The sequence below is a fragment of the Acanthochromis polyacanthus genome, chromosome 17, assembly GCF_021347895.1.
Source record: "Acanthochromis polyacanthus isolate Apoly-LR-REF ecotype Palm Island chromosome 17, KAUST_Apoly_ChrSc, whole genome shotgun sequence".
Taxonomy (NCBI): domain Eukaryota; kingdom Metazoa; phylum Chordata; class Actinopteri; family Pomacentridae; genus Acanthochromis; species Acanthochromis polyacanthus.
Window position 1 is genome coordinate 14728511 of NC_067129.1, and position 22850 is coordinate 14751360.

The 22850-nt window shown below is 38.5% G+C and overlaps 1 long non-coding RNA gene across 1 annotated transcript; it reads left to right on the forward strand.

The window, feature by feature from the left end:
- The first annotated feature begins 18549 nt into the window (after positions 1-18549).
- On the forward strand, positions 18550-21753 carry LOC127530533 (uncharacterized). Its single transcript, XR_007937117.1, has 4 exons — positions 18550-18674; positions 19438-19593; positions 20104-20193; positions 21020-21753. It is a non-coding gene; the product is annotated as an uncharacterized LOC127530533 (long non-coding RNA).
- The last annotated feature ends 1097 nt before the right edge of the window (positions 21754-22850 follow it).

A 22850-nucleotide genomic window follows, 5' to 3' on the forward strand; every position in this document is an offset into this window, starting at 1 on the left:
GTAAGTGATAATTTGACTTTTTTCTGTTTAATAATGATAGAATGCCAGCATAAACTCTCATTTTATGCTTTTTTTTTTCTTTTTTTTTTTCTTTTTTTTTTTTTACAGTTTTTCACATTTACATTTCTTCAACATTCAGTAATACATATATTGTTATTATAAAAAAGGAGTGCTTTGGGTGATGTACTGACATTTTTAAAAAGCAGTTGTACAAATGCTCATACGGTACAGGCATTTAAAGAGCTAGTGGCTGAAATCAGACCTTTTCTGCAGCAAATTTTACATAAGTTTGGGTGATAAAACTTACTTATGATCCATGCAAACATGCCGTTTAAATTTTAGCTGGGGTTAAAATGATGCCTCAGCAGTCTGAGTTAGATTAACAGTTTTTAGTTTTTTCATGTCATGCACACAAAGCGCCCAACCCTCAGCACAGCCACAGTGGTCAAAACAATTCATTCCATTTCATTACAAAATTACAGGCTATTTTACTGCTTGGTCTTAAACAAATCATTCTGCCTTCTCTTCCAGTCTTGGCAAATAAGATTTTGGTACAACAGAATGTTCCTTTCCTGAAGCACAACTTAAGTTTTTCATCCTGCCAAAGGAAAATCAACACAAATGGAGTCTACTAAAAAGTGAATCCCCTCAATATCATAGGCATTGCAGAGCTAAAAAGCAAATATCTTTTAGATTTTTACTACCTAATAACTGTTTGTCTTCTTCTACTGTGGCAAAGCAAGGACACATTGTCCCTGGAAGCACAAAAAGTCACATTTTTCACAATGAAAATACTGTAACTTGATTTGACTCAGCCTCATATTAACCTAAGCTGAATTTAAGAGTTCATGTTTTGCACAGAACAAGGGCCGTGGATTTTTAAAAAAAAATTTTTTTGGTATAGAGCAGACTTCAAAAAACGCAAAGTTGTTAGATTTTTTCATTCAATTCCTAAATATCAAGTATTTCTGAACCCTCTAAATCTACTCTAGAAATTTTGACAATAAAAGTGTCACCAAAAAAATGTGCAAGAACTGCATTGGCCCACACCGCAAAACGTATTATTTTCAAAAAAGGGGCTATTCATGGGGCAGGACTTCACAACATGGAAAGAAACCAAAGCTGTTTGTGTTTAGTGGTTGCATGGATGTAATTTAACCAACACCATGATCCTTGAACTTTTGTAGAAGGCAGAGTGAATGAAAATGACAGAAAATAGTTGGATAATGAAAAGTGATGTGCGGTTTATTTCCATTTTAAAGATGATCTTGTCTTAAACCTAACCAATATTGGTGCCTACATGAACCAGCGTTGCAGCATTAACAAAAACAAACAGTGGATTAAAATGACAGAAAATACCAACTGTAATTGAAAGTGAGAATGGCCCCAATGGTATATTCTCAAATCACATGACATGAAATGTTCGAGTCACACGATGGTCAGTGGCCAATTGAACAGGATTAGCCAGAAAAACGGTAAGCATCTCCAGATTATACCGTCTTTACTTTAAAACTAGTCTATTTTTGTGCTGTGGAGCAACTTGGCTATAACACATGTCGGTGTGAGACCATGTTACAGCTCAACAATCATTGTACCAAAAGCACAAACAAGCCTTTCCTTAGTTTCCCCAAGAATCCTGCCAGAGGAAGAAAGATTACAGAAACCATGCTGAGTGAATTTATAGGTCAGCATTAAAATTAAACCAAAGGAAGCGGTAGCAGATGAGGTGTGGACTATAAAAAAACACATCAGTACATTTGCTTAAACTCTCTGCTTCTTCTCTGGGAAATCTCTGCATTAATTAGACGCTTCCACATCTGCACCTACAGTAAGTGTAAGTGTAGGGTATGGGTGGCCTGGATGCCTTGTAGCATTTCACTGTAACCTATAAACTCACGCTTTGTCATGCATTTGTTTCACGGTCAACATTTCAGACATGCAACTACAAATATTTTCCACCGGTTGTGCAGCGATGTGAACTCATTCTCTCTGTCTGTGACCAGTCCAAGGCGGCAGCTGTGTGTCGAGGTGGAAATTTTGAATTGTGTGATCTGACATGACGACTTACGCATGTCTGGTGTCTGACTTTGAGAAAAAGGCCCGAGTCTGCGGGCAGTCTTGTTTCAGACATTTTTTTCAAACTTATTGAGAAGGAAGCGATATGTCAAAAAATGTCTGACCTACATAAGAGCAGATAGAGGAAAAGCTGGAGAGGAGCCAATGGAAATATTTATTTGTTCCCCTAGTTGCCTCTTGTCTGGGTTTATGGTCATATCTAGTTGCAGGTTTGATGGCTTTAATTGAGCCAGACTCCTTATCAAAAGAATGTTTGGTTATAAAAGCTTCCCTCAAATCACATTTTTGATTCGCAAAAATATGTCTTATAATTCAGGAGGCCTGTTTTATATCTGAACTTAAGACCAGGGATTATTGAGCTCAGTTTTTAAAACAGTGTGCAGTTTAAATAAAACACACTTTCATTAGAGCAACACTGACTTGTAGAGAAGATTAGAACATTTGCAGCATGGATTCTCAAGGAACAAGATAAAGGGATAATAGACAGAGACATTGTTACATGACCTCAATTCACAACTTGGATCTGAGCCACTGGTCATAATGGTGTAGTTTTAGTCCTCATTCCTATTAGCAATTATAGCGCTGTGCTCAGAAAGTTCATTGCGAATTAGGAAAACTGTTAAAAATGTTGTTGCAAAAGGTGAGACAAACTTTCCTGAAAAGGCGAACTTAGGCGAAAATTCTTCCAAACCACTGATGCTGACTTCACAGCTCTTCTGTATTTAATTTTTAACTTACATTAAGCAGAATAAAATGTTACCAAACCTGCCAAAAGCAACCTTTGCCAAATGATCTGTTCCTGCAGTGTGCACAGAGGAACTTATATGATTAGACGTGCAGACAAAGGCATTGCTTTCCGTGTAGTTTTTACATTTTATTTCTCTCTGCCGCTGCAATGACTTGACATGAATGAAACCACAAACTTCACTAGCTGTCAGCCAGCAGCACATTATGCATTTCTTGTTTAAAAAATAACCCATTACTCGGCATTCTTCAGCTCCTTTTTTGTACGTCGCTAGTAACCAAGGAAGAGTCAACCCATAATTAGCGAAGCCATTAAAAACTGGTGAAGAGCTGAGAGCCTCTGTGAGCAATTAGGACGAGGAACCCAGTGACAAATTGTGGTGTCTTCTGTCTCATCAGCTGCACATTTTTTTGTGTTTGCAGCTACAGCTGAGTCAGATGGACTGCACACCACAGACAAGTTTAAAGGCGTCTCAAAGAAGCGCTTTGTACACAGTTCATGTGATTGTGAACGGGTACACGCAGAGGCCAAATGTGCCTCATTAATGCACATCTCTGAGGAGGTCTGCTGACTGCAGCAGGAACAGGATCAGTCTGCAAACAATAGTGATGACAGAGCTCCAGCTGACCTCTGCTCATGGAAAACTATTCTCATGATTCAGCTCAGTGTGGCTGAGTTGAACTGCATGCCGCTTTTGTGACACATTCAGGTTATGTGGGCGCTTCTTCATTAGCTGCAAAACACTCACGGTCAAGACCTTATAATATTTTGAAAGCAATTGTCTAAACACATCCTTCAGTCGTCTGGTGCCTTGTCGAACTAAAAGGCAAATAAAAACAAACTTAAAAGTTCAACATTTTCGGAAATGCACTGACTCAAGTGACTGAAACCAGCTGATGTGTGCTTGAAGGAATCTGGGAGCTTGGGGGAAGTTTTGTCTATTTCCCTGATGGCTTTCAAGATGGTTTAAAAACTTTATGATGGCAGGGCACCAAGTGTGGATGAGATTTGGATGTTGAAGAGCTGTCTTGGCTGACAGATCATTTGTTGCATGGAGGTTCAGAGCTGTGCTTAGGGACTGACAGACTTGGGTGGTGGTCCCAAATTGTTTAAAAGATTATCCAAAACTGTGTTCCAACTCTTGGAAACTGCACTGTTCAGCCTCCCTGGAAAAGTCTATATCTGCCCAACCACTTGTCAGACCTTTGTCTTTGAATTTGCCTGGTCAGTCTACATGTGTTTGTAGACATGGAGAAAGCCTGTGATTGTGTCCCTCTCAGAATTTTGCTGTAAAAGTATGGGGTTGTCTCTGTATAACCAAAGCGTGAGCTATGTCTTCATTCTCTGCAGTAATTCTAGCATGTTTCCTGTGCATGCTGGATGCTGCCAGGGCTGCGCCTCATTCTTTTCCTGATCTTCATGGGCAGGACCTCAAAGCGGTGCAGAGGGCTGGAGTTTGTCCAGTTTGGTAACCTCAGGATTGCATCCCTGCTATTTGCAGATGATGTGGTCCTGCTGGTTTCATCAGGCTGTGACCTTTAAAGCTGCTGTCCGGAGTTTGAATCGCAGCGTCTCCCAAAACACTGGTGGTCCCACCCTCCCTCCTTCTGATTTCGCCCCTTTATTTGTGCACGCGCGCAGTACATGAGAGAAGTGCCCGGAGTGCTGCAGCATATGGCCTGTTTTGCTGTTTTCCCCTCTTCTGCATTTAGTACATTTAGTAAATAATAAAGGAATTACGTTAGAATGCTGTATTGAGTCTAACTTGTCCTAGTACCAAAATAACATGAATCTGCTAGGACTAACGAGTAAAGTTTCAATATGTGATTACACTCGTGTATCCCTCTCGATGACGTTGTTTATCAAACTTAGTGCATTTACGCGTGTATATGTGTTACATTGTTTATTTATTTCTATCTAGAGTTCAGAATTGCATGACTCCTCTGACGAAGAGTATGTCCCAGACGCCCCAACATCTTCCTCCAGAGGTCGGGCATCTAAACGAAGCCGTCAGCCGGGCTATGGAGGCCGTGGTCGGGGAGCGACGCGAGCACCCCGAGCCAAAAAACATCCTGCAGTCTCTTGGCCTGACAAGCCGTGGGACTGGTAACTTTTCTGGAAGTTGCTGAGCCCTGATGCTCTCTCCTCCACAAGCAAAACAAATGTGCGCGCGGTTGTGTAGTGCGTAGCTCGCCCACCTCTGCATGGGCTTGCTTGCTGTGCGCGTAACCGTTGATTGACAGCATGACAAAGCTGAAGCTCGAACTTGATTGGTCGGCAGCAACCGGCGCTTTTTGGAATAACATGGGGGTCTATGAGAGGAAGGCGGAGCTCAGGAATAAATTTTCATATCGCGTTATACTAACTTTATATTATAGTATCGAACTAGACTAACACATTTAAGCTTTGTTAAAAAATGATACATAAATTGAAAACAAACGGAAACTCCGGACAGCAGCTTTAATGTGCACTAGAGTGGTTTGCAGCTGAGTGTAGAAGCGGCTGGGACGACAATCCGCACCTACAAATCTGAGACTGTAGTGCCCTGATGGAAAACAAGGACTGCCCCCTGCAGATGGGGAAAGATTTGCTGCCCCTAGTGAAGGAGTTGAAGTATCTCGGGGTGTTGAGTGAAGATACGTCAGCAGTAATGCAGATGCTATACTTGTCTGTTGTGTTGTGGTTGCGTGGTTGGGTTGTTTCAGTCTGTCTACACTCCACATACGGTCATGTGCTCTGGGTTCTGACCGAAAAAACAAGACCGTGGATGAAGGTGTGTCTGGAACATGTGGGGAGCTGAGTAGATGTGGTTCAGTCATCTCACTGAGATACACCTGGATCCACTCTACAGAAATATTCTGTGCATATCCTAGTGTGAGGACACCACAGGGTCAGATCAGTACTAGACTGAAGATACTATATATCCGTTCTGGTTCAGTAAGGCCTTAGGATCCTCCAGGAGGAGTTGGAGACTGATAAGGAAACATGGGATATTTTACTTAGACTGCTGCTTGTCTGACCTACTTCTGTTAAAGTGGCAGTGAATAAAGGCTATGGCAGGAAAGGGGAGCCAGTCTTCTTATCTAACTCTTAAATAAGTGTATTTTCCAAAAAAAACAATTCCATTAACTGACTCTCATAAAAGATCCCATGTGTTTTCATTTCTAACAATTAATGGCACAGTTGGGAATTCACTTGTTTGATGCTCATGGGTAACAGTTGGATTTGTGCTTCACATAACACTATTTATTTGTTAAGATCTCCATTAGTTGTGCCCCGAAGCACAGCTAGTCTTCCTGGCTTCCACGCTACTTGTGTGGAAACTCGACAGGAAAGTTTTCTGATGCCCAAACTACAGCAAGACTCAACTCAGATAACCTACTTTGACTGCAGCACCAAGGTTCAGCTCAACCCGGAACAAAAATGCTTTAATCATCTGTTGCTGTACCTTGACCTTTGACCTTGCTTGAGGGGAAACATGTACAAGGATGAGTGGGAACAAGAAGGTAACACACATTCCAAAATCTGCTCCACTTTCCATCATACCATCGTTGTATGACTGTCATGATCATCATTAAATGAAGATTATCTTTCAAATAATTGTGACTTATAGTATTTAGTAATTGTCTTTTTTTCTCTTCGTTTCATACATCTAATAATTTTAGATTACTTTTTCGTGACAAATCTGGCAAATGACCTCAAAGTTATTGGGCTCTCCTTTTTCATTTGGTTTAAAACCAAAACACAGCAGTGCTGTTGCTTTTGACTTTGCAACAAAACCCATGATGTTGATGTCAACAGATGCTCAGTGAAATGCAGTCAGTCAAGTATTATAGCATGACGAAAATAATGTTTGAAATGTACAATTTTTGTTAGTTTCATTTTGTTGTTTTGGATGAATTAATTGGAAATGACGCTCACAATTATGTAAAATGCAGGCAATCAATTTGAATATTTGCAATCAGGCGGTTTCGTAAAAACGAGTGTAGCCTAGTTTAGAGGTGGACATTGGGTTGAGTCTGAGTGTCTGATTTGTAATGGCTTCTTGAAAAAGAAAACACAAAAACGATAAGAAACAGCCTGCTGTTGGGAGTATTTTGTAGATGTGTAAAGACATAAACATCTCTTCAGTGTGAGCTCGTTTGTGTGGCTTGTCTGTGCGTGATCAGGTCAGTGAGGACATTCCTTTGGCCAGAGCTTAATATTTACTGAATCTCAGAGCATTAAAGAGGAGTAACAACCACTTTCTGAACTCAGCATTTGGTGTCAGCGAGTGAGTATGCAGCTTTGATAGCAGGTTACACTATGCAGACATTTTATGACTTTATCCACCATGTTTCTGAAATATGGTCAGGTACAGGCAGGGACGGCTGGTATAAATGGGCTAACAGGGCTAAGCCCTCCCAGGCCAACACAAAAAAGATGAGAAAATTATTTTTCAAATAACTTACAACAGATTGTTTTAAGTTTAGGTAAAAACAAGGGTAGCAGCAGCACCAATCAGTCAAAAGAAAAACATAGAATATCTCTAAATGGGCTTATTTTTTATAGCCCCAGCAGATACAGTCCGCTTTCATTCGTTTCGTTCTTGTAAGTGATTGACAGGTGTCATGTCCCGCCCCCGTGATTTACTGATCATTTGGGCTAACTTTGGTCAGCCCACAGGCCTGTGACGCAGCGAGAAAAGGTTAAGATATGGCGGGCGTTAGCATGAACGAGGTGGATTATTTGCTTTCATGTCCATTTTCCTCAATGTCTTTGGAGGAAAAGATGGAAGTTCAGCGGCCCGAATACGCTTTGAGATGCGCTAAAGTATTTCACTTAAAGGCATTATGGAGGATGTTTTTGTTGTTTAATTTGTCTGATTCACATAAAATGAATATACTGACCTTTAGTGGACTTGTATGTATGGTTTCTAAAAGAATTTAAAAAAAAAAAAAAAAAACTGTGGACATGGCAGGACCTGAAAAACATCAGCCAATCAACGCGCTCAGACCGAGGCGTTTGGTTTGCTCCCTTTCCTGTCAATCAAAAATCTTCCGGCTCAGGCCTAGTTACGTAGATTACGTACGCCTTGGACTTACGTGTTTTGTGTATGTGTTGCTTTGGTATAGCTTCGTAGTTAGCTGGCGACTTGTTTTGCTCATCTTTTTTTTACATAATGGCAGATAAAGATCCAGGGGGACCCAGCCGTAAAAGACAGCCATTTTTTGAGGTCAGAGAAAATAAAAGACAACTGGATCGTGAGAATGCAAAAACAAAAGTGATTATTGGCAAGTCATTTGGGCGATGGCGTCAGCTCAAGCAACAAATGGACCTAAAGACAGATGCCTAAATTCCTTCTGGACAGGTAAAATGTATTATTGTATTATCCTGCGGCTGTAGGCAACCTCACGAGTCCAACGATAGTTTCTGGAGGGGGGTGTTTCTTCGCAAATGTTAAGAGGGGGGAGGTTACAGGAGGCTGAGGGAGAGGTTGTATGTGCGCATGCGCATGCTCGGTTCAAAGTCGTAGGAAATTAAATCTCCTCTAATGCTTTTAATGTCTCGTTTTCAGCAACTGGTCAATGATCAGCTTCATTATCCGCTTCCAATGTTGAGTCGCAATGTGCAATTTTATGTAAAAAATGTGAACTTTTTCTCTTGGCTAGAAGGTGGATGTGAGTAGAAGGAATGCAGTGCAATCTATTCTTGTTTCTGAACAGTGTTAAGTTCTGATTTTGTTCTGAAAATAAAAATGTGAAAGGAAATGGAGATAAACAAAATCAGTAAACAATTTTGGTTTCATTCAGTAGGCCTTTACATCCAGGCTACCGTTTGCTGTTTAATCCTCTTTGATGAAAATCTACTTGTTTGACCTTACTAATAAGCCCATATGATGTTATTTACATGCTAGAAGACACATTAGACTTTTGATACAAACCTAAGGAAACCGATCTAACTTGCTTGGGTGAGACTTGTGTGGTATTATACAGAATCGCTTTCCATTTTCAACCTACACATCTTATTTACTCAGATATTACAACTTGTTATTGTGTAGCATAAAGTAGTTTTACAAAGTTTGAGCAGAGTTGTGGGTGAGCTGGTGTGCTGAGCTGCAGGGAGTGAGGAGGGATGAGTGGAGAGCGATTACATCTGGGGCATTTTAAGGCTGGAAAGGTGTATTTTGGAGGGAAAAAGCTTCTAAATGTGTCATTTTGATAGGTAGTGACGAGTTTGAGGACTTCAAATTTTGTTGGTTTATTGTGTCTGAAGTGAAATTCCTTCATTTTTATGATTTGTCCCATTTTGTCTGTAATTTGTAAACTCAGACCTCCCTAAATCTATTTCACAATTTAAGCAATTCCTGTAGATCTGAGGGAACATTTTGGCCCATGCTTTTGGTTGACTTTTATATCCAGAAAGATATAAAAGGCTGTGTTGACATCAGATAAACACAAAGATAATACAAATACAACACAAAATTCAAAGCAGATGTGGCTTTTTTTTTTACCTCACGAGTTATTATAGTACTGATAACAGCAATTCTCTTTTCTTATTTTCTTTGGTTTGTCTTGGCCTTGCTGTAATTTTATGAATGTTACAGTCACATTCAATAGAATTTACCCTGAAGCTTCACTCATCCGCTCTCCATCTGAACCAAAGCAATTGTTCTCTATTCATTTTGTATTTTTGATGCATTTGGAGCTGGTAGATGAGTTTAGTTTATGTTTATTTGTTGTAGCAATGCATGTAATGCAATTTTCTGTGAGTATAAAGCAGTTGAATTGGAAATTAACACAAACTTGAGAACAACAGTGACCAGTATGCAACCGTCCATATGTTGATGTTAAGTTGAGTACAAAAAGTCATGTTTTGGAGCCAGCTGAACTTCTTTGGCTGTATAAGAAATAATTTAATGTTTCGTTCAAGTTGCTCATCAAAAGGCACGGCATCAGCCCCTAAATCTGGGGTTTCAAATTCCATTTACTCCAATCAAGGGGTTTTTAAGGTCCCAGAATGAAGAGAGAGATTAAGTAGAACCATGTGTGTCTTTATGAGAGGGGATATGGTAAGTACCCAAAAGTGGGAGGCTTGTTTTAGAGTTCTGACATTTATTCTTCACACTATAATTTGGAACACAAAGGCAAACCCTGGAAAATGAAAAATATGGCATCAATCAGGAGACTATACACAACGCTGAAGGAACAGGACACACACTGCCTGCCTGGTCACTCATTGTCTTACTCATGGATGTTTTGGGTGGTCTTTGGTTCTTTTGTTTAATCCAGAATCAAAGCAACTTAGACTTGCCTATAATGTGGCCAGGAATAGTCCGGTGGTAGCAGGCCAGAAAATGACAAACACTTACCTTTCTGCAAATAAATGCAATCTGTAACCCATGTGAGGTGAAAAGGGGAAAAATATTGCACGTGTATATCAAATGAAGGTTTTATTTGCAGCAGCACGAAGCAAGCTGTCCTTTTCTCTCTAATGCTGTTTCTAGCCGGCCGTGCCTTCTGGTTTCAACAGGGAAAGCTAATTATGCTAGCAAACCATTTTAGGGAAACTAAATGGCAAGTTTTTTCCTATAATGTGACAAGTTTCTGGCCGAGACAAATAATCTGCTGAATTTCAAAACATCCAGTTATGCCTTTAACCTTGGCTCAGTTGAGAATTAAAGTCCTGCTGCCTGCGGTTAGCATGTGTTTGGATTTCGTCCACATCAGTCGGCCCTGCCAGTCCCAAAAGACAGAGCTCTCCTCTCATTGGTTGAGCCTCCTGAAGGGAGAACCGAGAGGATGAAGTCATATGGTGATGCTATAAACCTATAAAACTGAGTATTTAACAGGAGTAAGGCCATTTTATTCTACTGGACCTCTGTTCAAATTAAAACTTAGACTACATTGTAAAAACAGACAACGTGGCATTATAAACATTAGTTGCCCAAACCTTAAACTCTCTAATCTCGAAATGAGCAGTTGAGAGCTTTAATTATAAATCCTGATTTATGAACAAGAGCAATCAAGGCCAGAAGCCCACTAATCTGAAACTGCTGTGAGCAAAACACCCTAAAACATGTCTGGAAAATGCATTGGACCTGCTCGAAAGACTCACAGTAAGGTCATACACTGCAGAGAGCATAATACTCATGTAAGTGGCTGCAGATGCAAGGTCATGTCAGAGAGATAATACGCTGAAAGAGGTTCAAACTTCTCCGTAGTTTTGTGTACTTTGCATATTCATTTTGAGCTGTTTGTTACCTACACAGCACATGCAGATGTGTGAGTAGATGTTTTATCATGAAGGAGAACTAAGAGCATTTCCAGGAGAACAATGGGAAAAAGCAGCAGAGCTTAGCCTTCCTGTTGGCTTCTAAATGTCAGCATGGGGTGGACTGGAATTCATATCAGAAAAGCAGCGCAAGCGAAGTCATTAATCGCAGTAGGGGATAAATGGCGAATGTCGCTGCAGGCCTGTGTCATGTTCTGCCAGGGTGTATGGCAAGAGTCACAATGTTTCCAGTCTCATTTGTTTAGTTGTATTTTTTGATCAGCTTCAGCCACATAGAGGAAATCAATGACGAGTAAAGCTGTAAAACCTTCTTCATAAAGCCCACCACATTAAGGGGTGTATTTTTTTTAAGTGCAAATGGTGCAAACCAGACGCGAGGTTGATAAATTATTTTCAGGTGCGCCTCTTTCTTGGTGGCTCAGTCTGAGTATTTAGTCCTGTGAGTCTTATTTATCAAACCAGCCACAGATCATCGCGGTGCAGCTGTGAAGATCAACATGAGTAATGATTGAGACTATGATAATTATTAATGCATTTTTTTCACTTTCTAAGGATCCTGTTGAGCTGACGGAGACCAAGAAGCGCATCACTGCCAGACGGCAGGTTAAAAACAACCTGTAAAAGCTCATTTCCAGGGGGAAAGGAGAGGAAGGGGAAGACAGGTTTTATGAGAAGACACAGTTGTTTATGTGCTGAATTCCTGGGTGACATATTTAAGGAAAAGCAGAGTTTAACTCTTCATATCCTTGAGAATCAGGGCTCCTACATGAATTAAATAAGCATTAATTCCTTTTATATCTTGTCTTTATTTTCAGGACTAAAGACAAGCTCCTGTGACTGAATGTTCATCAACATAAAGTTTAATAAAGCCATGTGTAACAGGGCTTTAAAGTATGAAGTTCATCTTTCCATTATTTTGGAAGAGTTTGAGAACATGTTGTCAAGTGATAAAATGAGCTTTTATTCCTGAAATGGAAAGGTTTGAACTGATACTTTTCAGTCAAATATAGCTAGTGGTGCAAAAAGACCTTGAGCTAAATGCTCATGTAATGTCATGCAAACCTTTGATAATGAGCACTAAACACAAAGTATACCTGATGTTGACTAGAATCAGTTTTCCTGGTATTTACCACAAGCTGAGAGATGATGTCAATGTTTAAATGCCAAAAACTGCAGTTCCTCAAATGGCCATTTGAGGCTGGATCCACATTTCCCTTAGAGCCCAATGTTAAAATGTAAAACTTAACAGCAGAAATAAACACGTTTACAGCCTGGTTTTTGTCTTTATAGACAATTTCTCTATTTGTGATGACTTTACGGAGGTTAATGTTTCTGTACCTCACCCTTTGGAATTGTATGAAGGCCTAATTTTTTTTTTTTGCAAAATTATGTAAAGGACCACTTTGAGTAACAGGTGTTTGCTGTCACAGGACAGTCCATGACCCAGAGAAACTTTCCTGGCCTGCCTCAGCTTCACTCACTCTTCACCTCTGTACTAATTTTTGGATTAACTGGGAGTTTAGAGGTTTCAGGCACTTGGATGATGTCACTGAATGTTTGTTCATCTTTACAAGATTCAAACTGAACTCTAAGTTGACAATGGCACTTGATGAAAAGTAGAATGATCACCAAAGTTAGTAGAAATCCCCCTCAGAAGAACATGAATGAGTGAACCAAAATTCATGGAAAACTTGTTACCATATTTCACAAAGAACCATAAATTCTGGACATTAAATCATTAAGACACATTAACCTGTATAGTGAATGTTTGCAGATACGTTTGTATCAATTCATTCAACCGTTGTCGAGATTTTTCACTCTGGATCATGTGGTAGATTAACAGACTGACATTATCCCCCTACAGCCATGTAGCTAGCATGGGAAAAACTCCAACAAAAACAAGAGAACTTAATACAGCTGCAGAAGATAAAGTCCTATCTGAGACTAACAAAGAATTATTGCTATTGAACATAAAGCAGACTAAAGCGCAGCGCTCATAAAGGCAGAATTCCTCACTCGTTATAATTTTAGAGTTTATGTTGTAAAGCAAATGTTTTCACTCTAATTATTGAACAGTTTCAGGAAAAACACTAAAACACATGGAGTCACTCCTTGAAGGAATCATTTACTGTTGATGAAAAACAAAATGGAATAAAACATGGAAATGAGAACCTCTCATTTATTTTCCTGACTGCACCACTCATTTAATGAAGTGTCCAACAGTCATTTGCCAGTTTAGTGAGCACTTGTGGTTTCTGAAGGAAATTATGTCTTAAAGCAATTTTATGTAATATTTTTGCAGAGGACGCCAGAGCCACTAAAGCACTGATGTTTTGAATGCAGCAAAATCGAGGTTTGATATATCGAGTAGTCAAATGGTGAAACAACGATTCTTTATGCTGAGAGCTGATCTGAAACTGTGGCTTTGAATCACAAATGTTGAAAGACCCAGAAAGCAAGCTGTGGAATTCAGTGACTTAAACCTTGAACAGAGACTTCAGGTAAAGATGCCAGTTTATTGTTTTAAGCTCAAGAAACTATTTTAAAGTATATATTGGTATTCCACACCCTAACCGGTTTAATGAAGAATTCTATAATCCCAAATGAAGCTAAACCTCCATCTACATATGAAGCAGTTTGTTTGGCACCCATCGTTTGGCAGCTGACACTTGGTTACTAACAGACATTTAAGGCTCCAGTTGCTTTGGTGACCCTGTTGTATATTGTGAGTGAAACAGGTTAAATTCAACAGTGACAATACTCCTAACTTATGTTTTCTTTTAGTCAACACATAGTAGACTACAGTTTATAGATCAAAACTGCATTTTTCTATTTTATTTTTTACCAATACTGAAATATATTGTGTTGCAAATTGATTGTTTTGAGTTTAATTCTACAATGCATGTTTGGCAGAAATTGGTTTCTGTGCAATAATTAGCTGCTCTTTCTTTTTGATGTTGTGATGTGAAGTGGCAGAAGCGGAGCCATGTGTGTTATATCCTTGTAAATGTTTATGGCGCTCAGGGATGCTGTCATATGTCAGTCATTAGTATCCCACAAGCAGTCGCTTCAATGTCTTTGCTTCAAAGTTGATATAAATTTAACTCAGCACCCGCTCACTTCACACTGCCAGTGATTATTACCTCCGCCAAGGAGGTTATGTGACACCCGGCGTTTGTATGTCCATCTGTCGATCTGTCTGTCTGTCTGTCTGTCTGTCTATTAGCAAGATAACTCAAAAATGCCTGGGCAGATTCACATGAAATTTTGAGGGGATGTAGACTATGGTAAGAGGAAGAGCTGATTTAATTTTGGTGGCAATCCAAAAAGGATCCTGGATTCTGGATCACTTTGAATTTTTTAGTATGTTTAAGTATGTGGTCCAAAATATGACAAAAAAACATCATAGGTTCGTATGTCGTCCAACAAATTGGAGCAAGGTGTCCAGATAGCTCAACTGGTTAAGAAGGTGATTTGTAAAAAGAACTGTGTCGGAGATGCAGGTTCAATTCCAGCTCATGATCCTTTACTGCATGGGTTTCCTGTTTTCCTTTCTATCCTTGGCGGAGGTCTGCACTCTCTGAGTGCTTTTCTAGTTTTGTCTGTTATCACTTCACAGCGCCATATCACTGTTAGACTCTTTATGTTTGTCATGAACTTTACTGTCAAACCGTTGGTGTAAACAAATTGTAAATCACTAAAGTTGTAATTATGAAGCACACAAAAGACTCAAGACACATCAACAAAGTGTAAAAAGAACAAGACAATTTTAAGAAAAGTTGCAGAATTTACAAATATCAGATCAGTTGCAAATTCTGTACATATTGTAGCTTTGGTTTAACAGAGAAACCAGCAGAAACACCATAAGACCAGTCGCTTAAAGAATTCTGAATAGAAATCCATGAAAGAATTACATAATGCAAAAGATGGCAGTTGCACAACACATGCCCCGCCCCTCTGCCCAAAGAACCAATCATCTGCTTTGCAAAAGTCAATTGAGGGAACATACAGTAAATGGTGTTGTGGCTCTGATGCCAGCAAAGTGTCATGAAACTCTGCACATGTGTAGTAGAAGTGTAACCTGTGGGGAAACGATTTTTATACCAGTGATTCTATACAAGCAGTTTTATGCTACAGGCAACATTAACATTACAGTTATGGCGCTCTCTGTATTCATTTAGTTAGAAGCCTGGTGTTGTTAGCCCCAAAAACTACCCAGGACTGTTGCCAAGATGGCTGCTGAGCGGCAAGGCCTGCCTAAAAGGACTTTGACAGCAGTCAGGTTGGTATGTTCCCATAAGCAGAAAAAAGTTTGCCTTTAAATGTTCCGGTCTGAACCACAAACTCAGCAGGTCAGGAGTGGCAGAGTGATGAGAAAAATAAATCAGAACACTAAATTCCCTTAAGATGGTCACAAGACAATAACATTCCCATTATTCTATTATGTTATGGGCAGAACAACACCGAGCTATGTCCATTTGTCAGTCACTCCCACATGTGGATGAAGCTGTGCTGAGTAACGCCAACTGAACACGGGCCCAGACATTATACATTATGAGTGTATTGCTCAAAAGGCTGTCAGAAGTGGAGGCTGGACTGCCAAATGTATCGCCAAACTGCACAGAATATAAGCCTGTACTCTCCATGTTTTGCAAATGTTGCATGCACAAAATTGCAAATGAAAGACTGGAAGGGCTTTTCTGGTTTTCCACATTTAATGACTAGACAGGAATAAATCTGCAAGATGATGTATGATGCACTGAATACAAGAAAATTGAGGAAAGGGTTGCATTTCGTCGTCGAAAAGCTTTAGAATTGTCTGCTAGCTTTAAGAACAGGGCAATTTATGATAAATACGGGGTTTAAACACTTCAAGCAGGGCAGCAGCAGACTGTTGTAGTCATACTGATCACAGAAACGGAAAGCAATAAAGAACAGTCCTGGCAAAACAGGATTCGGCAGCGTACTTGCTGACGTTGATGCCGTATATTGAACACTGTGGAGCCAAATGTCAGTTGGCATGGATGAGGCGGCTCAGCTACAGCTCAGGGGACCATTGAGAGGCCGAAGAGACGCCATTCATTTGTTGTGATGGGAAGTATCCTGCCATTAGAGGGAGAAAAAAAGACATCTGGCAGGATGGACTGTTCTTTCTTTGTGTCTCTCTTCGGCTTTCTTTCAACATCAATGACCAGCTCACATGCTGATGATCACAACTATGTACAAAGACCTGAACTGTGTATAAGTCAGGTCATGAGCACGAACTGCTGCTCATTAAATCTAAAAATATACAGCCATGCTAAAGGCTATATGTATCTGCATAGTGGTGCTTTCTGCCCAATGCTCATGATGAGCGTGCTGCTGCAGCAACATTGGCAAAGGTGCAATGTTCATCATCTAAGTTTAGCTTGTTAGCGTGCGAGAGGAAGGCCTAAGGAAGAATAAAGCACACATCAGTGGGCAAGTGAGTCCCACTCTTGATAATTCCAACTGATGCAAGGAATTTGTAAAATTAGCTGATTATACCACTGAACCAAAGATTTTTTGTTGGTGTTGTTAGAATCAGTTCTCAGATCTCACAAAGTTCACTTTTAAAAACAGTATTTATTGCTTTGTTTTCTTTTTCCAATCGGCACAGTGGTTTTTGTGTGACCAGCATTTCACTGTTGCCCCGAGGCAACATACTGGGATGTTTACTGGTGAATAACTGCTTCTTTCTTTGTTCCCAGAGAACAAAAAAACATGAAGAATGAAAGAATCCCCCTGGTTGTTTGCTCCCACAAACCATCTACGATGACTCACTTGGGAAAGTGTTCACATTCATGCATAGAACATTATTGAAAAATACTTGAACTGGGTGAAAATGGGAATGACTTTTGCAAAATATTTTTTGTTGCTTTGGCACATTTTTTTGTCTCTTATACAGATTTGTTCCTGATGTTTTTATTTAGTAGTGTTCAGACTAGTTTGCCACTTCACTAAAACTGACTTCATTTTTCTTAGGTGTCAAATGTTTCATTGACTTGATGCTTTAGGAGGCTTTTTATAACTAAACACTGACTGAACTTTCACATTTAATTAACTATACTGGATACATGACTACACAGAGTTCAACTTAGAGAACTGCTTCAGATGTGGAGATGATCATTGTACATTTATTCATTTCTTTTGTGTATGTTCCAACGTACAGGCTGTATTCTGTGTTATTAATGATAATACAAGGCAGATCATAGGTAAAGAGTTTTCCTGCACAGTTAGTGTGTATGTTCTGGGTGATCCATCCTCGCTAAGTGACCTACCTGGACTGGATTCATACAGCAGTTATGTTGGATATGAAGATTAATGAGTGGAAATCTGTTGATTTGCCTCCAGCACTCCAGAAACTTTCCTTCAGGTCAAGTAATCAGATGGATAAAGTCTGAAATGGAATAGATAAATATTTTAAAAACTATTCAAAGTATTCCATAATCTACTATTTTGATGTCACTTGTTGGATCTATACGTTGTTGTTCATGTATTAGTTGGGTTCTTGTTTAGTATGTTCAAACACCAAAGAATGTTTTGATGATAAAACATGCAGGAAAGTCTGAACTGAAATAAGTCAAATTACTGCTTGTGAGCTGCATAGTGACGTCTGATTTCATAGCATGCCTTCTCAGAATTCTGGCCCATTTTAATTCCGTTATTACTCAGTCGCTGTTTGTAAGTATAATGATGAACTGATTACATCTGTATCTAATCACAGCCTCATTGTTATTCATACTTGAGTCAAGAATTTTGATTATGAAATACATTTTAGAGAAAAACTGGAGAAACCGCTACACTAATTTCCAAAATTACATGGATGTTTTGTTAATGTTTCCTGTTATCCTCAAGATCATTTGTAATTTTTCCAGTTCTTACTTCAGACTATATAAATATTTCATGTATTTAAGCAAAAGAAACACTTGCAGTGCAACCACGAATCACAGCAAATACAGTATCTGACGGGATTCTTGAGCTAAACTGCATTTTCTCTGGCCGTAAAGTTTGTACATCAGTGATGCAGATGACATAAAGCAGAGCTCAGCGGTTGCATATCTGTTGTGGGTGGATACAGTGGAGATAAAGCTCCATGAGAAAGTGTTCAGAGATCACTTGGACAGGCTTTTATCCCTCCGTCCCAAAGCCAGCTCTAAGGTGATACGGACAGAAATATCAACCATACACTCTAAGAAATGATTCATGGGGTTAGTAGGTAGAGCTTAAAATTAACAGCTTTTTCTGCATAAGAAATTAAGTTTGCTACATAAACACATTATAATTAGTTGATAACTTATTTTAATAAGTTGCTCTAAATGAAAATACAAGAAACTGTCTTAACTAAATAATATATTGATTTTGAACAGACATTTCTGCCTTAGCTTAACATAGATGTGTAATCAGTTAGCACAGCTTAAAAATTTTGTAGTCTTCCTTAAAAAGCTGAGTACAAGGGATGACATGCCTGGGCATGTTTTGTTTTTCGACCACACCAGACTCGACACGCAGAGGAGCAGAAAGAAACGTCGTTCATAAAATTGTGAAACTTTAAGGCTTGGTAAGTACAATTTTGCTTGTTTTACAGCAGCAGGGTCGCGTTAATTGTTATTAATTTGCATAGAATTTCAGTAGCAGTTGTTTTAGCCCTGCAAAGACAGAAGACACGTTGATGTGAGTTGATGTGATGAAAATTTAACCGCGGCAGAAGCTGCATCGCTGGACCGTTTTACATGACGTCTAAATGAATGTAGTTTACCGTGTTGTTTAAAGTCAACGTCTTTTGATGTTACAGAGCTCGAATTATTTTCATGTGAGTTTTAGGTTCGTTACTTGATCCATGAACAGTCTGTGTCAAAGTGCAGTCAAAGAATGCGGGAGTGGAAGCGAACGTCATCGTGTGCAAAGCTTTTTTTAATGACATGGTCATTAAGGGTGCATTGGCATGTAAAATATTTTTTGCCATTTTGGGTGTTAATTACAAACAGCACAGTCACTTTGGGAAAATATCTTTGATTTGAAAATCATTTTTAGATAGCAATGAGTAAAAAGGTCTTTTTCATTCAGAGTTTAAGATAAGTTAAGACTACTAATAAAACCTACACATATTTTTGACTTTTGATTTCATAAAGATCACATCAGTTTTTGATAAGACTATAGTTAAAAACCTTAAAATATTTCATTGTTTGCCCAGTTCTTACAGCACTTTGAAAGCATTTTTTCACAGTTTAAAACAGTAAAAGTTTACAGTAATGCTCATGTGGCATATTTGAAGTGTTGAAAACATTAACATGTTGTGTCTATTTATGCCTTTTTCTTTACAGATAAACCAAGAATTCAGAAGGATCACCACTGTTGCCCTGGAAACCACATTTATGGCAAAGCTGGACCATTACTCTCCGAAATTGATGTCCTTGCTGTTCTCAAGGGGGGGGACTGCAAAAACGAAGATTCAGCGCATCTGTAACATGCTGCTAGAGGTGTGAATGAATAAAATGTACTTCATTTCTTCTTCTTTTTTTTTCAAAAAGTAATATTTATTTAATCAAAACTTTTACTTCTCAGGCTATCCATAGTCCTTTGCTGTTTGGTGTAACTTGAGTGAATGATGGACCTAAATTTTACAGGTTGCTAAAAATGCAATTTCACAAAGATTGTTCATTGTCTCTTTGATGTTGTACATGGTAGCTGTTTACAGCATTAGATTAAGAGAATAATGTGTTGGATTATTTTTTAGGGCTTAGTATAATATATATTGAACCTATGAATATGGAATAACAAAACAGAGACAAGGCAGTGTTTTTTTTTCCCACTTTGATTTTTCAAGATATTGCCCCTCTTTGAAATGATGTATTTATTTTGATTATCACTGGAATTGGTTCAGTTCAGGCTTCATAAACCTCATCCTTCTGTCATTTTCTTTTTTGGGTGTAATTATCAAAAACCAATCCTCCTGAAAGAGCACTTGTACATTTTTTTTTAATTCATAGGATGAGTCTGTGGAGACAAGGAGAGAGGCTGCTATCCGTGGCTTGGTGGTGTACCTTAGGGAAAAGGAGGAGGATCTCTTCAGAGAACAGGTAAATCAGACACTACTGAACTTTGTGTTATAACTGCAACAGTTAATCAACTAATCAATTATCAAATGATAACTATATTACTTGTCAGTTGTTTTGATAAATCAATTGGTTTAAGTAGTCATTTAGAAAAAGGTCAAAATTCTCCGATTTCAGCTTCATAAATATAAATATTTTCAGTTTTTCTTGATTCTCTATGACGGTACTGAATATCTTTGGTTTGTGGACAAAACAAGACATTCGATGATGTCATCTTTAACTCTGAGAAACATTGACATTTTTCAACATTTTCTGACATTTTGTGGGCCAAAGAGGGGTCCATCAGAGTTAATATTTTTATTATTTTTGGTACAAGTTTAAGGTGACCCATAGATGTATTTTTTTAATGATAATAATACATTTTGGAAATGTTCAGAGCTTTATCTTTGTCAGTTTGAGTTCAGAATTTGATTAATTGAGTCACTTTTTTCTCCTGGACTGCAGTATTTGATGCAGCTGCTGTTCATTTAGAGCAGTGGTTCTCAACCCCGTTCCTCAGGACCCCATGTCCTGCATGTTTTAGATGCTTCCCTGCTCCAACACACCTGATTCAAATGATCAGCTCATTATCAGTCTTCTGCAGAGGCTTGATGACGAGCTGATCATTTGAATCAGGTGTGTTGGAGCAGGGAAGCATCTAAAACATGCAGGACATGGGGTCCTGAGGAACAGGGTGGAGAACCACTGGATTAATTGATCTTGAAAATAATCCTAAATTGCTGCCCTACTTTGTTAGTCTCATGTTTAAGTATGATTACTTAAAACATTTTTCTTGGTTCTGACCTACCAGGATGGTGACGAGGACATTACAAACGATGTAATGAAGATTGTGGTAACCAGAGGTGCCATGGTGTCTAATCCAGCCACCGCAACAATAATTCTTGAGGGAACAGAAGTCCTGGCGGACCTGGAATGTACCCAGGGCCTGTGCCTTGCTCATGGGGCTGATATACGCTCTTAATCTCAGCTACCCAAAAGAACTGAAAAATACCTTTGAAGTGTTTCAAAAGATATTCCTCGAGCTGGATGATCTCAAAGCAAGCCCAAAGGTAATTTCACTGAAAAGTAAACTGCTGTTCTAAAATAAATGTGAAGGGTGAAGTTATCCATCAAAGAGTTGTTTGCAAAGTTGAATGTTGTTTACAGTACCTTGTGTTACATACCCTACAGAAGGAGTAAAGCTAAGTTCATTGAGCTTAAAATGCATGTAGCTTAAAATAGTGCACTTTTTGCAAGTTTGGCACAAAAATGCAAGTGACTTTGTTATAATTTATTTTGTTTGTTTTTTTTGGGTTATATGACATTTTCAAAATGAGTGTATTACACACAGAAAACAGTGTTCAGCTCGCTTCACCTATGGAGAAGCAGAAGCAAAAGTCTTTTTGAGTTTACTTTTTTTTTTTTTTACACTTTTTTATGTGTTATTTTTCAATAAACATATTGCAAGTTTGGCACAAAAATGCAAGTAACTTTGTTATAATTTATTTTGTTTTGTTTTTTATTTGGGTTGTATGACATTTTCAAAATGAGTATTACACACAGAAATATGTGTTATGTGTTATTTTTCAATAAACATATTGATTATATAACTGGAATTGTAATGTGTTATTTATTCCAACATAGAAAAATAAGTTAGTCGTACTAAAAAAATTAAGGTAACAATTTGCATGACTTTGACTTTTTTGAATAGAATGAAAGTAAAGAAATAAGTTAGAATAACTAGCTGGAGTAGTTTTTGCACAATTAAAATTAAGTTGGCTCAACCTAATTAAAGTTTTAGGGTGTAAAGCAAATTATGTTGTTTGTACTAAAGAAATAGAGTGCCTAACTAGAGTAGTCTTGTGGCATTTACATTAATGACTAAGTTGAAACAACTTAAAAAAATTGATGCAAATAGTTACATCAATTTTTTTATGTTGAGCCAGCACATCATTTTTTAGGGTGTATGTTCTGTTTTATCTCAAGAAATCTCCTGACCCACAGGCCTCTGAATGTTTGTTTTTCTCGAAAGCAGGGAGTAAGAACATGGTCCAAAATGGCTGTTTTCATCTCATGAGACAGGAAGATTCCTGTTAATTATTCTGTATTATTCCAGGGTGGCTAATAATGAAAAGATTATACAGATAACCTTATTTCACTCGACTTATCTGAGTTGTCGGCAGTAAAAAATCCACTATCCACAGGGAATTAACACTGAAGCCAAAGATGAAGTATCAGCCAAGTATTGACAAATGTTCTAACTCATAATGCAGACTATGTACAATGGTATAAATAAATGGGTCTTTTTTTTTTTTAGCTACAGGCTAACAGCCATGATCTCTCTAACTTGTGCTTGTTCACTGTTTTTCTGAATGCATTTATTCATTCACTCAGGTGTGGTGTACACATGATTTCCATAGAGACTGACACCTAACATCAGTTTATATGTTCCATATGAAATATTACATTTTAACAAATGTATTTTTAAATCACCAGCTGATGCATTGAATTGATTTGATACAAGGGCTTTAAAATACAGGCTGTCCCAAAAAAAAAAAAACTGACATCATTTTAAAAGCAATTACCTTGAAAACTACTAAGTCTAGCTTAATGAAATTGAACAGTTTAGGTGTTGAACATCA